The 15,925-nt window shown below is 36.8% G+C and overlaps 1 protein-coding gene and 1 long non-coding RNA gene across 5 annotated transcripts in view; one reads left to right on the top strand and one right to left on the bottom strand.

Annotated features, from left to right (window-relative positions):
- The window catches only part of B3GALT1 (beta-1,3-galactosyltransferase 1), a 378,667-nt gene that overhangs the window by 112,614 nt on the left and 250,128 nt on the right, over positions 1-15,925 (top strand). The gene's annotated exons all lie outside the window — the stretch shown is intronic.
- The window catches only part of LOC134731427 (uncharacterized), a 54,725-nt gene continuing 39,234 nt past the window's right edge, over positions 435-15,925 (bottom strand). The window contains exon 3 of the long non-coding RNA XR_010113667.1: positions 435-3,374. This is a non-coding gene — a long non-coding RNA (uncharacterized lncRNA). The remainder of the gene's footprint in view (positions 3,375-15,925) is intronic.

The following is a 15,925-nucleotide window of genomic DNA, read 5'->3' as shown; positions in this document are numbered from 1 at the left end:
ATGGAAAACAAATCAGCAAATCATACATTTGGAGGGTTACATTAAATCTTTAGTGACCAAGAGGAATTTTCCAATTGTTTTTGGTTTTAAATACAGAAACCTAAAGTGTTTAAGAGAAGCTGCCAGATTTCTTACCAAAAAGTCATATTTTTTGGTAAGCTGAGAGCTTTGTATTATGCTACTATGGCCTCTAGACTGATTTGGTCTCATCTGCCTCATAAAAGTTTCTCGTTGACTCAGTGATGGGATCAGCTCCTAAGGCCCCTGGAATATTTTATCATTAGAGAAACAAATATTACACTTACTGATGTATCTGTTGCTCATTTCCATTATAAATGTTGCTTCTTGAAAATGGGACCCATGACTTACCTATATTTATAACCTCTTGGCTACTTTCTAATTAATTGTTGTTGATGTAGTCAGAACCACACCAACTGTCATGATCATATAAATATTTTTAGATATTTAAGCTGTTTAGGAACACAGACCAATAATAATGTATTTGTTCTGTGTTTTCATGACTTAAATTCAAAGGGAAACCTTAAACAAGGAAAGCTTTAGCTCCCAACTGGGGACAGCCTTTACCAATGTGACCACTTTTACTGTTCCAACCAGTAATGTGGAGAGATTGTGTCAGTTTGGGTCCTTTTGGCCATAAAAAATAGAAAAGCCAACTTAAGCAGATTTAGGCAATAAGGAAACAGAGCATAAGGTAGGGTGGGACCAGTGGCTCAATAGTGTCCTCAAAGTTCTACAATTTTTCTCTCTTCCGCTCTACCACCCAGAGCATCATCCTCATCCTGAGGCTACTTCCCCTGTGATTTAGGACAACTTCCAGTGGTTGTTACATACTGCATTGTTCAAGTCAAGTAGGAGGTAGAGCGCTTAGCTTCAGCTGATCTCTTTTAAGAGCTAGGAAGAACTTTCTTACAGGTCACCAGCAACTATCTCCTGTATCTCGTTGTCCACTATTGTGTTACACACTGTTCTTGAGAGGGTCACTGGCAAAGAGGATGGAATGCCCAAAGGCATATCACAGAAAGCTCAGTTCCCCGAACTGAATTTTTGTTTCCACATGGAAATGAATGGGAATGATTGTTGCATTACCAACCACCATGTTTACCACAATGGTGTAAGTGCAAGCAGGAAGAGAATAAAGAAATAGATGTGGAGCGAAGGTATTGTGGGGCTAATGGAACCACCCTTTCACTAGAGAGAAATAGAAAAAATACAAACCAAGCAAAAGAGTGAAGTTAAAAGAAGAGAAGAAAGAACAAATCAAAGACAGATAAGAATGTTTCATTTAAAAAATATATAATGCCAAACTTTTGCAAAAAAAATTTTTTTTGAGAGGAAAACGAGGATATAGTTAAAGAGGACAAAAGAAAAATGAGACAGTGCTATCTTTTAGCGAATGTTAACTCATGATTTAGGATGAAGGTTAGTTGTAAGAAAGACTAACCTTTTGCTCCTGCTTGAATGGATGTATTTTGTCTGTATGTAAAGATTTAACCACATAAATGTTGACATATTAATTAGATGGTTTGTTTCAAGCAGGCAGAGCACAGCTAATGAGAAATTTAACCGTACTTAAAATCAATGGCCTTCTTTTTGTAATAGGTTGTAATAAGCCTTCTCTTATGCACATTGGAAAACATGTTCCTTGTAGAAAACCTATCTCCATATTCCTTTCTGGATTTCTGTTTATAGGGGAGATTTTACCATTTCACAATCAAGATTGTATTCAGTTAATAGTTTCAAAATGTACACTATTGCTATACAAACATGTCAGTACAGCACCCTAGAAGACTGACAGATTCCCCTGCTTAAAGGTGGAACTATCACAAAAGCAGGCCATAGTTAAATATTGATAACCATAATATTTATTCTAATGGCATTTCAAGCAGGAAATAAGAACCACACCTGGTAGTGGTAGTTATTCCAAAATGTCTGCCTCCTTAAGTTTAATCCTGGACCAACCCAGATCTGAAATCTAGGATGAGAAACAGGTATCTGTGTTTGGAACAAGTGTGTGTGTCTAGTAATGGGACCAAAAAGAAAACCATATAGAATCTAACAACCAAACCTGTGTCTTAAGGCGAGTAAACTATAAGGTATTGGGGGTCATAGGACCAACCTTAGAGGAGAAGTTGTTTGGGGAATAATTTAGGAAATTCTCTTCCTGATTTATTTGTACAAAAAAAAAAAAAAAAAGAAGAGAGAGAAAAGCCAAAAAACAAGAACACCTGGACACAAAGAGGGGAACAGCAGACACAAGGGCCTACTTGAGGGTGAAGGGTGGCTGGAGGGAGAGGATGAAAAACTACCTATTATTACTTTGGCCACAAATAATCTCTACACCAAACCCCCATAACACACAGTTTACCTACATAACAAACCTGCACCTGTACCCCTGAACCTAAAATAAAAGTTAAAAAAAAGAAAATCCTACTATTGAGAACCAGTTATCTGATTAACTTTTATTAATTTTTAATTTTTTAAATTATTAATTTTACTTGAGAAATTGCTTCAGCAATCATATTGCCTATGTAGAATAATTCTAGGCATATGTACACTTTCCTAAAATATGTTCGTTTTTAAATAACTGAGCTTTTTACAATATAATATTTTATACTTGTTAAAATATAGCAAACTGCCCTTTCTGGAGGTACCTGGAGCCCTTTGTCATTTTCTTTCATTTTCTCAAAATTCTCCCTCTGGCCAAATCTAGACTGTATGTTGGAGTTTCAGTTATGAAAGTGTTGAAAAGGCACAAAAAGTCCTTTTTGCATTAAACGCAAAAACCAGCTATCACCTGGCAAGATAGCTGGTTTCTATAGAAATATACGTATAAAGATTATTTATGGTGTGAATAGACATTGCCAGCGAGTTGTAGTTGAGAAATGATGTCCTTGCATTGCCCAGTAAAAGGGGTATATCTGTGAGTAATTCTGTGTACCAAGCAATTTCTAAGGAAGAGCAGTGCCTTGGGGTCACATAGTTACATCTCAGCCAATATCCACCCTTAGTTCTCTCCTATTCCGTTGATACGATGGTAAAATATGATGCACCTGGACCACATTACTTTTGACCTTAAGGATGACTTTGCCTTATGAAAAAAAAAATTTCCTTGTCAAGTTTAAGCAAAAATATTTCAGACATCCAGACTCAGAAATCATTTACAATCTGAGAAAATCCATCATATTTATTCTCCTATAGAAAATAATATCTAACAGATTGTTTAATTTGAAAAAGAGAACAAGTGGCCTGTTAATGAATTGCTTTAGTTCCTAATATTGCTGGCAGACAGCTGATGAAAATGTCTTCATATATAATCATTAACAGTAGGACTTTTTCAGAGGGTTGGTGATAGCCTGTGGATAAACAAAAGAATTAACGTACTTCAATCTAAAGCAGTATGCAAATCCATTTTTCACTGTTAAAGGGCAGTTAAGAAAATTACCAATTTCTTTGAATGATCTATTTTGTAGCTTTTAACACTAGATGGTTAATTCATGAATAGTGGACCTAAAAAATTCAATATTTCTCCCCTGTGGTAATATGTTTGCAGCAAATGAGACATTAACCTTTTTAAATCTTTTGCCTAAAACCAGGAGTCAAATGGTTTTAGCAGATATTATTAGGCCTTTATTGTTATTATTTTGTAGCATGCTTCCTACTAAAACTTGGTCACTGTACTTTTGCATTGTGTATCAGCATAGAATTCCGTAATACAACTACCCAGTTCTCTGGTAATCCTGTATGTTGTAATTCCCTTTAAAACATTGAGTACACTGAGCTGTATACTTGATTTGCATAGGATAGGTGATCGAGGTTTCTTTGTGTCTTGAACTCTGATATTCAAAATTCCAACATTTTTTTATTTGCTTTTTAAAAACATGAAATTTTTTGCCATTTTCCAAATATTCTATAATTACTTATGTGTGAGCTTTACAATGGAATTTTAAAAAATTGTAAAGAATATCCTTTTTGCATTGAAGAATAACATGTTAGTACTGATAATGATGTCAGAATCTAACCATGGATCATGGGAGAAATTGTGAAGATTTACTAGCTTGAGCAATTCTAAACCTTTCTGCACTTTCTACAACAGCTTCTATTTTGGTTCATCTTATTGAGAAAGCAAGACTGAAATAATTGTTTGTCCTGATGAAGAGTTTGTCAAAATTGATTGCTAAGTTGTGTTATTAGAAGTCCATATTGTGTGTCAAAAATAAATGTAGTGTTTTGTTCAATGTATCCTATACATTTGAGCATCTGGCATTTTCCCCAAAAGAGAAGCAATGGGGACAGGTAAAGAGAGAGGGAAAAGAATCAGAGCCTTGTGTTGCTGAGAGAGAAGAAAAAGGGAGCTAGGGTTAGCACACTCTACAAAGTCTTATAAGTGCTCACATGCTCAGCGTTGCAGTTCAATCTCTAAGATTTTTATCCTATGTAAATAATTGAAAAAAGTTTTAATGTTAACGAAGTTGTTTATCACAGGGTTTTTTTATAATATAAGAAATGTATATACTACAGAAATGCCTAGTAACAGATAAATGATCAAGTAAAATATGGTACATTCATATAGTATAATATATTGGAGGCTAGGCCGTGAAATTGTAGTTGAGCATTTTATGACATTGAAAGCTATTCATAGTATGTATTGCTAAGTCAACAATAAGGATAAAAAATATAACTATATTCTTAAAATATTTTATATAATATACTAGAAAGGGGAAACAAAACATATGAAAACCCAATACCAGATATCGACTACTCATTGTCTCCTGTTTATAACGTGAGTTTTTGTTTTTCTTTAGTCTTGTATATATTTCCAATTTTTAAATTAATGGATGCATGTTACTTCCATAAGAAAAAAATGCTTAAAAAATATACTTACGTACTTTTCCTCTGAGGATGTTGGAAAGAAAGCCCAGATTTCTGTGCTTTATCTCTTAGAAGCCAGAGTAAAAATAGGTTAAGATATCACAAAACTTCTTTATACTCTGTCTATATTTTATTTTCTGAAATATTTATTGTATATAATAGAACTTCCAAAATATGTGGTTTGCCCCAAGAATATAAAGATATTTAAATATCAAGAATGTTTTAAATTATTTAAAAAATCAGGCATCCACTTCCAATACATTTTTCAGTCAACTAAGATGGAAGGTTTTTTTTCCCTTGTCATTATAATCTACCAGAAATCAAGAAACAAGAAAATATTAATATCATGTTTATTAAAGGCTATGATGAGACCAAGCTTCCATGAACACTACTCTCAGTCAATATTTTTCTAGATGTTCTAGCAAATTTAATAAAACAATAACACTAAATAAACGTATACATACTGGGGAAAAAAGAGAAAAATTAACAAAATTACTATTATTTGTACATAATATTTATGACGCCTAAGGAAAATCTAAGTAAATGAGCAAATAAATGCCTTATTTTAAAAATTTAGTAAATAGACTATACTTGTTTATACAAAAATTCAATGTCCTACACCGAAGTATATGTCATTCATAATCAATAGCAAAGAAAATGAAAAAAAAAAAAGCCATTCCATTTAAAATAACTTGACATATGAAAAACCTAGGAAGATACTTAACAGAGACAAAGCCTCTGTGAAAAAAAAAAAAACTACAAAATCATGAGGACAGACATTAGAAAACAAAACTGAATGGAAAGTCTAAATGTTTAAGAGTTTTCAACTGTCTCTGAATCCATTTGTAAGGAAATCTCTATGAACATCTTAGTGGAATTGTGAGGAAATGTGAAGTTCTTAGAAAAAAATGATTCTTAAATTCATCCAACCAAGATCAATATTCAAGAGCAGCTAAAAACAACCATTTTGGATGTAAGATGAATGCAAGTAGGCTTGTTAAAATGTATTCTAGAGTTCTTATATTTGAAACAGTATGGAACGAATAGATATTTCAGAAATTTATGTCAGTGGGACATAGTGCAACATCCAGAAGCTGACTAAAATTTAAATGCAAATTGGATTTATAATTATAATGCAAATGCAAATGCAAAATGTGATAAACATATTTCAAATACATTAGAAAAGGATAAAATATTCAGTAAATCAAATAGAGACAATTGGCCAAAAATAGATCAATAGGTAGATGGATGGATAGGTAGATGGTAAGTAGGTAAGTAGATAGGTAGATAGATAGATAGACAGATTTACTCATAGGTTACTCTTAAATAAAAGAAGTTTCAGATTGATTTGAATGTTAAAAATAAGAACATATAAATACTAAAAGAAAACATAGGAGTTTAAAAATAAATAATGTTTTGAAAATGGACTGCCTAAGCATACTAGCAAAGCAAGAAGTAACAAATTAAAATAATCTTGGATTAACCACATGAAAATGTAAAACTTTGAGTTACATGACACTTCTTAAGAAGTTAAAAAGCAAGGTATGAATGGATGAAGAAATTGGAGTGTATATGCACAACAGAATATTATTCATCCTTTAAAAAGAAAGGAAATCTTGTCATTTGCCACAACATGGATGAGCCTGGAAGATGTTATATTAAGTAAAACAAGCCAGACACAGAAAGACAAATACTGTGTGATCTCGCTTATATATAGAACCTGAAAAAATCGGATTCATAGAAACAAAGGGTAGAATGATGGATACCAAGGGGTTGGGGCCTGGTGGAGGTTGAGGAGAGTAGGAATTGGGGAGATATTGGTCAAAGGATACATAATTTCAGTTAGGAGAAATAAGTTTAGAAGGTGTACTGTGCATGGTGATGACAGTTAATAATAATGTATTGTTATTATAATGTAATGCTTAAAAATCACTAGAAAAGTAGATTTTTTGTTTGTTTTTTTCTTTTTTTGTTATTTGGGTTTTAGGGTACATGTGCACAATGTGCAGGTTTGTTACATATGTATCCATGTGCCATGTTGTTTTGCTGCACCCATTAACTCGTCATTTAGCATTAGGTATGTCTCCTAATGCTGTCCCGCCCCCCTCCCCCCACCCCACAACAGTCCCCGGAGTGTGATGTTCCCTTTCCTGTGTCCGTGAGTTCTCATTGTTCAATTCCCACCTATGAGTGAGAACATGCGGTGTTTGGTTTTTTGTCCTTGCAATAGTTTACTGAGAATGATGGTTTCCAGTTTCATCCATGTCCCTACAAAGGACATTAACTCATCATTTTTTATGGCTGCATAGTATTCCATGGTGTATATGTGCCACATTTTCTTAATCGAGTCTATTGTTGTTGGACATTTGGGTTGGTTCCATGTCTTTGCTATTGTGAATAGTGCCGCAATAAACATACGTGTGCATGTGTCTTTATAGCAGCATGATTTATAGTCCTTTGGGTATATACCCAGTAATGGGATGGCTGGGTCAAATGGTATTTCTAGTTCTAGATCCCTGAGGAATCGCCACACTGACTTCCACAATGGTTGAACTAGTTTACAGTCCCACCAACAGTGTAAAAGTGTTCCTGTTTCTCCACATCCTCTCCAGCACCTGTTGTTTCCTGACTTTTTAATGATGGCCATTCTAACTGGTGTGAGATGGTATCTCATTGTGGTTTTGATGTGCATTACTCTGATGGCCAATGATGATGAGCATTTTTTCATGTGCTTTTTGGCTGCATAAATGTCTTCTTTTGAGAAGTGTCTGTTCATGTCCTTTGCCCACTTTTTGATGGGGTTATTTTTTTCTTGTAAATTTGTTAGAGTTCATTGTAGATTCTGGATATTAGCCCTTTGTCAGATGAGTAGATTGCAAAAATTTTCTCCCATTCTGTAGGTTGCCTGTTCACTCTGATGGTAGTTTCTTTTGCTGTGCAGAAGCTCTTTAGTTTAATTAGAACCCATTCGTCAATTTTGGCTTTTGTTGCCATTGCTTTTGGTGTTTTAGACATGAAGTCCTTGCCTACGCCTATGTCCTGAATGGTATTGCCTAGGTTTTCTTCTAGGGTTTTTATGGTTTTAGGTCTAACATGTAAGTCTTTAATCATCTTGAATTAATTTTTGTATAAGGTGTAAGGAAGGGATCCAGTTTCAGCTTTCTACATGTGGCTAGCCAGTTTTCCCAGCACCATTTATTAAATAGGAAATCCTTTCCCCATTTCTTGTTTTTGTCAGGTTTGTCAAAGATCAGATGGTTTTAGATATGTGGCATTATTTCTGAGGGCTCTGTTCTGTTCCATTGATCTATGTCTCTGTTGTGGTACCAGTACCAGGCTGTTTTGGTTACTGTAGCCTTGTAGTATAGTTTGAAGTCAGGTAGCGTGATGCCTCCAGCTTTGTTCTTTTGGCTTAGGATTGACTTGGCAATGTGGGCTCTTTTTTGGTTCCATATGAACTTTAAAGTAGTTTTTTCCAATTCTGTGAAGAAAGTCATTGGTAGCTTGATGGGGATGGCATTGAATCTATAAATTACCTTGGGCAGTATGGCCATTTTCATGATATTGATTCTTCCAACCCATGAGCATGGAATGTTCTTCCATTTGTTTGCATCCTCTTTTATTTCATTGAGCAGTGGTTTGTAGTTCTCCTTGAAGAGGTCCTTCACATCCCTTGTAAGTTGGATTCCTAGGTATTTTATTCTCTTTGAAGCAATTGTGAATGGGAGTTCACTCATGATTTGGCTGTTTGTCTGTGATTGGTGTACAAGAATGCTTGTGATTTTTGCACATTGATTTTGTATCCTGAGACTTTGCTGAGGTAACTAATCAGCTTAAGGAGATTTTGGGCTGAGACAATGGGGTTTTCTAGATATACAATCATGTCATCTGCAAACAGGGACAATTTGACTTCCTCTAATTGAATACCCTTTATTTCCTTCTTCTGCCTGATTGCCCTGGCCAGAACTTCCAGCACTATGTTGAATATGAGTGGTGAGAGAGGGCATCCCTGTCTTGTGCCAGTTTTCAAAGGGAATGCTTTCAATTTTTGCCCATTCAGTATGATATTGGCTGTGGGTTTGTCATAGATAGCTCTCATTATTTTGAGATACGTCCCATCAATACCTAATTTATTGAGAGTTTTTAGCATGAAGCGTTGTTGAATTTTGTCAAAGGCCTTTTCTGCATCTATTGAGATAATCATGTGGTTTTTGTCTTTGGTTCTGTTTATATGCTGGATTACATTTATTGATTTGCATATGTTGAACCAGCCTTGCATCCCAGGTATGAAGCCCACTTGATCATGGTGGATAAGCTTTTTGATGTGCTGCTGGATTCGGTTTGCCAGTATTTTATTGAGGATTTTTGAATCAATGTTCATCAAGGATATTGGTCTGAAATTCTCTTTTTTGGTTATGTCTCTGCCAGGCTTTGGTATCAGGACGATGCTGGCCTCATAAAATGTGTTAGGGTGGATTCCCTCTTTTTCTATCGATTGGAATAGTTTCAGAAGGAATCATACCAGTTCCTCCTTGTACCTCTGGTAGAATTTGGCTGTGAATCCATCAGATCCTGGACTGTTTTTGGTTGGTAAGCTATTGATTATTGCCACAATTTCAGAGCCTGTTATTGGTCTATTCAGAGATTCAACTTCTTCCTGGTTTAGTCTTGGGGGGGTGTATGTGTTGAGGAATTTACCCATTTCTTCTAAATTTTCTAGTTTATTTGCATAGAGGTGTTTGTAGTATTCTCTGATGGTAGATTGTATTTCTGTGGGATCGGTGGTGATATCCCCTTTTTCATTTTTTATTGCATCTATTTGATTCTTCTCTCTTTTCTTCTTTATTAGTCTTGCTAGCGGTCTATCAATTTTGTTGGTCTTCTCAAAAAACCAGCTCCTGTATTCATTAATTTTTTGAAGGGTTTTTTGTGTCTCTATTTCCTTCAGTTCTGCTCTGATTTTAGTTATTTCTAGCCTTCTGCTAGCTTTTGAATGTGTTTGCTCTTGCTTTTCTAGTTCTTTTAATTGTGATGTTAGGGTGTCAGTTTTGGATCTTTCCTGCTTTCTCTTGTGGGCATTTAGTGCTATAAATTTCCCTCTACACACTGCTTTGAATGTGTCCCAGAGATTCTGGTATGTTGTGTCTTTGTTCTCGTTGGTTTCAAAGAACGTCTTTATTTCTGCCTTCATTTCATTATGTACCCAATAGTCATTCAGGAGCAGGTTGTTCAGTTTCCATGTAGTTGAGCGGTTTTGAGTGAGTTTCTTAATCCTGAGTTCTAGTTTGATTGCACTGTGGTCTGAGAGACAGTTTGCTATAATTTCTGTTCTTTTACATTTGCTGAGGAGAGCTTTACTTCCAACTATGTGGTCAATTTTGGAATAGGTGTGGTGTGGTGCTGAAAAAAATGTATATTCTGTTGATTTGAGGTGGAGAGTTCTGTAGATGTCTATTAGGTCCACTTTGTGCAGAGCTGAGTTCAATTCCTGGATATCCTTGTTAACTTTCTGTCTCGTTGATCTGTCTAATGTTGACAGTGGGGTGTTAAAATCTCCCATTATTATTGTGTGGGAGTTTAAGTCCCTTTTTAGGTCACTCAGGACTTGCTTTATGAATCTGGGTGCTCCTGTGTTGGGTGCATATATATTTAGGATAGTTAGCTCTTCTTGTTGAATTGATCCCTTTACCATTATGTAATGGCCTTCTTTGTCTCTTTTGATCTTTGTTGGTTTAAATTCTATTTTATCAGAGACTAGGATTGCAACCCCTGCCTTTTTTTGTTTTCCTTTTGCTTGATAGATCTTCCTCCATCCCTTTATTTTGAGTCTATGTGTGTCTCTGCACATGAGATGGGTTTCCTGAATACAGCACACTGATGGGTCTTGACTCCTTATCCAGTTTGCCAGTCTGTGTCTTTTAATTGGAGCATTTAGCCCACTTACATTTAAAGTTAATATTGTTATGTGTGAATTCGGTCCTGTCATTATTACGTTAGTTGATTATTTTGCTCGTTAGTTGATGCAGTTTCTTCCTAGCCTCAATGGTCTTTACAATTTGGCATGTTTTTGCAGTGGCTGGTACCGGTTGTTCCTTTCCATGTTTAGTGCTTCCTTCAGGAGCTCTTTTAGGGCAGGCCTGGTGGTGACAAAATCACTCAGGATTTGCTTGTCTGTAAAGGATTTTATTTCTCCTTCACTTATGAAGCTTAGTTTGGCTGGATATGAAATTCTGGGTTGAAAATTCTTTTCTTTAAGAATGTTGAATATCAGCCCCCACTCTCTTCTGGCTTGTAGAGTTTCTGCTGAGAAATCAGCTGTTAGTCTGATGGGCTTCCCTTTGTGGGTAACCCGACCTTTCTCTCTGGCTGCCCTTAACATTTTTTCCTTCATTTCAACTTTGGTGAATCTGACAATTATGTGTCTTGGAGTTGCTCTTCTTGAGGAGTATCTTTGTGGCGTTCTCTGTATTTCCTGAATCTGAATGTTGGCCTGCCTTGCTAGATTGGGGAAGTTCTCCTGGATACTATCTTGCAGAGTGTTTTCCAACTTGGTTCCATTCTCCCCGTCATTTTCAGGTACACCAATCAGACGTAGGTTTGGTCTTTTCACATAGTCCCAAATTTCTTGGAGGCTGGAGGCTTTGTTCATTTCTTTTTATTCTTTTTTCTCTAATCTTCCCTTCTCGCTTCATTTCATTCATTTCATCTTCCATCGTTGATACCCTTTCTTCCAGTTGATTCCATCGGCTACCGATGCTTCTGCAGTCTTCGCGTAGTTCTCGATACTTGGCTTTCAGCTCCATCAGCTCCTTTAAGCCCTTCTCTCCATTGATTATTCTAGTTATCCAGTCATCTAATTTTTTTTCAAAGTTTTTAACTTCTTTGCTATTGTTTTGAATTTCCTCCCATAGCTCAGAGTAGTTTGATCGTCTGAAGCCTTCTTCTCTCAACTCGTCAAAGTCATTCTCCGTCCAGCTTCGTTCTGTTGCTGGTGAGGAACTGCATTCCTTTGGAGGAGGAGAGGTGCTCTGATTTTTCGAGTTTCCAGTTTTTCTGCTCTGTTTTTTCCCCATCTTTGTGGTTTTATCTACTTTTGGTCTTTGATGATGGTGATGTACAGATGAGTTTTTGGTGTGGATGTCCTTTCTGTTTGTTAGTTTTCCTTCTACCAGACAGGACCCTCAGCTGCAGGTCTGTTGGGGTTTGCTAGAGGTCCACTCCAGACCCTGTTTGGCTGGGTGTCAGCAGCAGTGGCTGCAGAACAGCGTATTTTCATGAGACCACAAATTCAGCTGTCTGATAGTTCCTCTGGAAGTTTTGTCTCAGAGGAGTACCTGGCCGAGTGAGGTGTCAGTCTGTTCCTACTGGGGAGTGCCTCCCAGTTAGGCTGCTCATTGGTGAGGGACCCACTTTAGGAGGCAGTCTGTCAGTTCTCAGATCTCCAGCTGTGTGCTGGGAGAACCACTACTCTCTTCAAAGCTGTCAGTCAGACAGGGACATTTAAGTCTGCAGAGGTTCCTGCTGAATTTTTGTTTGTCTGTGCCCTGCTCCCAGAGGTGGAGCCTAGAGAGGCAGGCAGGCCTCCTTGAGGTGTGGTGGGCTCCATGGGGTTTGAGCTTCCTGGCTGCTTTGTTTACCTAAGCAAGCCTGGGCAATGGCGGGCGCCCCTCCCCCAGCCTCACTGCTGCCTTGCAGTTTGATCTCGGACTGCTGTGCTAGCACTCAGCGAGACACCATGGGCATAGGACCCTCCAAGCCAGGTGCGGGACACAGTCTCCTGGTGTGCCATTTTCCAGGCCCGTTGGAAAAGTGCAGTATTAGGGTGGGACTGACCCGATTTTCCAGGTGCCGTCTGTTACCCCTTTCTTTGACTAGGAAAGGGAACTCCCTGACCCCTTGTGCTTCCCGAGTGAGGCAATGCCTCGCCCTGCTTCGGCTCGCGCACTGTGCACTGCACCAACTGTCCTGCACCCACTGTTTGGCACTCCCTAGTGAGATGAACCTGGTACCTCAAACAGAAATGCAGAAATCACCCGTCTTCTGTGTCGCTGAGGCTGGGAGCTGTAGACCAGAGCTGTTCCTATTCGGCCATCTTGGCTCCACCCCAGAAAAGTCTATTTTAAATGTTCTCATTACTAAAAATAATTATACGAAGTAATGAATTTGTCAATTCTATTTTGCCATTCCACAATGTATACATATATCGAAACATGTTGCATACCATAAATATATACAATTTTTGTCAATTAAAAAATAAAAATAAAAAATTGAAAAGCAAACAATGTTAAGAGTTAGGACAGAATGCTAATATCTCTAATAAGAGTAACAATAATAATAACCAGGTCTTGTGTAGTGTTTAGCACGTGTCATGCACTATTCTAAGTGCTTTAATGTGGTAACTCACTTAATCTTCCTATGAGCTCCATGTGGTAGGTACTTTATTATCCTCATTTTACAAGCAATGAAACTGAGGTGTGGAAAGGTTTTTAGTTGCCCGAATTTAGACAGTTCTAAGTGGTGAAGCCAGAATTTGAACCCAGCACACAGGTAGATTGGCTGTTGAGACTGTGCTCTGCACATTCTGACATATGCCACTCAACCTTTATGAGTTATTCATGCTCAGGAAGCCCAAGATAAGCGTTCAGTAGAATAACAGAACAAAACAAAAATCACTTTACAAAGGAAAAGAAGGAGGGAATACTTTAGTTTATAAATCCTTAGAAAATGTTAAACAATAATGGTTATCAAATACTGAAAAATAAAAGGAGATTGAATATCTAATATTTCAGAGCAGTAATGATTCAAATGTTGAATAAATCTCCTGAAGAGTGTGGTAATAGGAACTCTTATGTTGATAGATAAGTACATCTCTAGAGGGCAATTTTGCAAACTGTATAAAAATAACTTAAATCACATACTTTGACCCAGTAATTACTGCCCTGGGGAAACTATTAAGCAAGGGTGTGTGTGTGCGCGCGTGCACATCTGTGTCTCTGTAGGAAGAATATATAGTAAAATCTAGGCCAGGCACGGTGGCTCACACATGTAATCCCAGCACTTTGGGAGGCCGAAGTGGATGATCATTTGAGGTCAGGAGTTTGAAACCAGCCTGGCCAACATGGTGAAACCCCATCTCTACTAAAAACACAAAAATTAGCTGGGTGTGGTGGTGCATGTCTGTAATCCCAGCCACTCAGGAGGCTGAGAATCGCTTGAACCTGGGAGGCAGAGGTTACAGTGAGCCGAGATCACGCTACAGTCTGGATGACAGAGCAAAACCCTGTCTCAAAAATAAATAAATAAATAAATAAATAACAAGAATATATACTGAAATGTTAATGGTAATTCTGGTTGACAGGAATCTTTATTTTTCCCTGTAAACTTTCTTGTATTTTCTGGGTTATTTGAAATTAGGCTGTAATTCTTATAAAATCAGAAAAAAATACAGCTACATTTTTCTTGATAGTACTTTGAATTGATTCACATCTCCTCTGTCTGAAAAGGTTATGTATTACTTAAAGCTTTGAAGCAGACAATCACGTCAGTTAGCAATGCTTTGGCTGAAAGAAATATAACCAAACAATGGTCTATTATAAAATAAAAGTTTTTGATTACATCAAGTAACTTGACTTTTGGAAGTAGGCAGTTTCAAGTTTGATCTAGTGGCTATATGCTATCATTAAGCACCCAGGAACATTTTGTTTTCCTGTGTCCCACCCTCCATATGTTGGCTTTTTCTCCTTTAAACTTAAAGCCTCATGGTCATAAGATAGCTGCCTAAGCTGTAACCATCACATTCATCATCTACATTAAAGGCAGAAAAAATAATGGAAGGGTTGAGGAGAAATGCTTTCTTCTTGTGAGTTTCCATCTTTTTATCTGAAAAGAACATCTGTTTCATAATTGTTCCATCTCAGCAAACTTCACCTTATTATAGGCAAAACTCACATATTCACTCTTAAACCTATCAATGGCAAAGAGACATGATATGCTTAGAACAATTATGAGTCACCCCCTGGAGCTGGGAGAGGATTCACCCTCGCTGTGATTAAGGAATAGCCCATTATTCCACTCCCGCCTATACAGAATTAGGGTTCTATTAGAAGTGAAAAGGGGTGTTAGGTAGGCCACAAGCAGTGTCTGCCATAGAAACTGAATTTTCTTGTTAATATAGTAAAACAAAACAAAAAATCTTTGTAAAACTTTTATTGGAGAAATAGGCTAGCCCACATTTCTAGTTAACTATATTCTTTTATCAGTTCTAATTTGGGGGGTACAGGATCATAGAAATTTAGAACCATAAGGAAAGTTTTAAATCCTTAAAAATCACCCAGCCTAATTCACTTAATTAATTAATGAGGAAAGGGGGGCATCAGGGTTCTCTAATCTACTCCACACCACTTGGCTATAATTAAAAGAGCTGGGCCCAGCCTCCTGATTTCCTCTTTAATGCAGTGCCTCCCATGGTTTTGCCTTTAGCATATTTGAATCTAGATAATTAAAAGGAATGTTATAATGGGCTTCTCTTCATTTATTGTTTTGTCAGATCTTTTGCTGTTGGATTAGAAGTTTTTATTTACCACTTCCTGGCTTTCTCTTACTTTAGTTCTTGTTAAATGTAAGTGGAAACTTGTCATATTTTACCATGGCAGAAAACAAACCAACAAAAACAAACAGAAGCAAAGGTAGAAAATGCTTTAGAACTTAATTTTCCTTCTTGTTACCTGTCCCTCCATGAAAATCTCTTCCTTGAACCTTTATTTCACTTCCTTACTTGAAATATTAACTCAGTTTCGGATTCTTAACAGCTAATGCTTCAATAATTTCTCTAATACAAAATTTCTGAGAAACATATTGGACCAGAGAATATTTGTTAAGCTTTTTATTAAATTCAGATTTACGGAAAGATTGCAAAGACAGGACAAAGAATTCCCATGTATATTTCATCTATAGTACTCAACTATTGACATTTTAGCATATTTGCTATATTAGATATGTGTATGTATAAATTTTTCTGAACCTTTTGAGAGTACAG

Source organism: Symphalangus syndactylus, chromosome 9 (assembly GCF_028878055.3).
Source record: "Symphalangus syndactylus isolate Jambi chromosome 9, NHGRI_mSymSyn1-v2.1_pri, whole genome shotgun sequence".
Lineage (NCBI taxonomy): Eukaryota > Metazoa > Chordata > Mammalia > Primates > Hylobatidae > Symphalangus > Symphalangus syndactylus.
The sequence above is the reverse complement of the archived record's forward strand: the minus strand, read 5'-3'. Positions and strand labels throughout refer to the sequence as shown.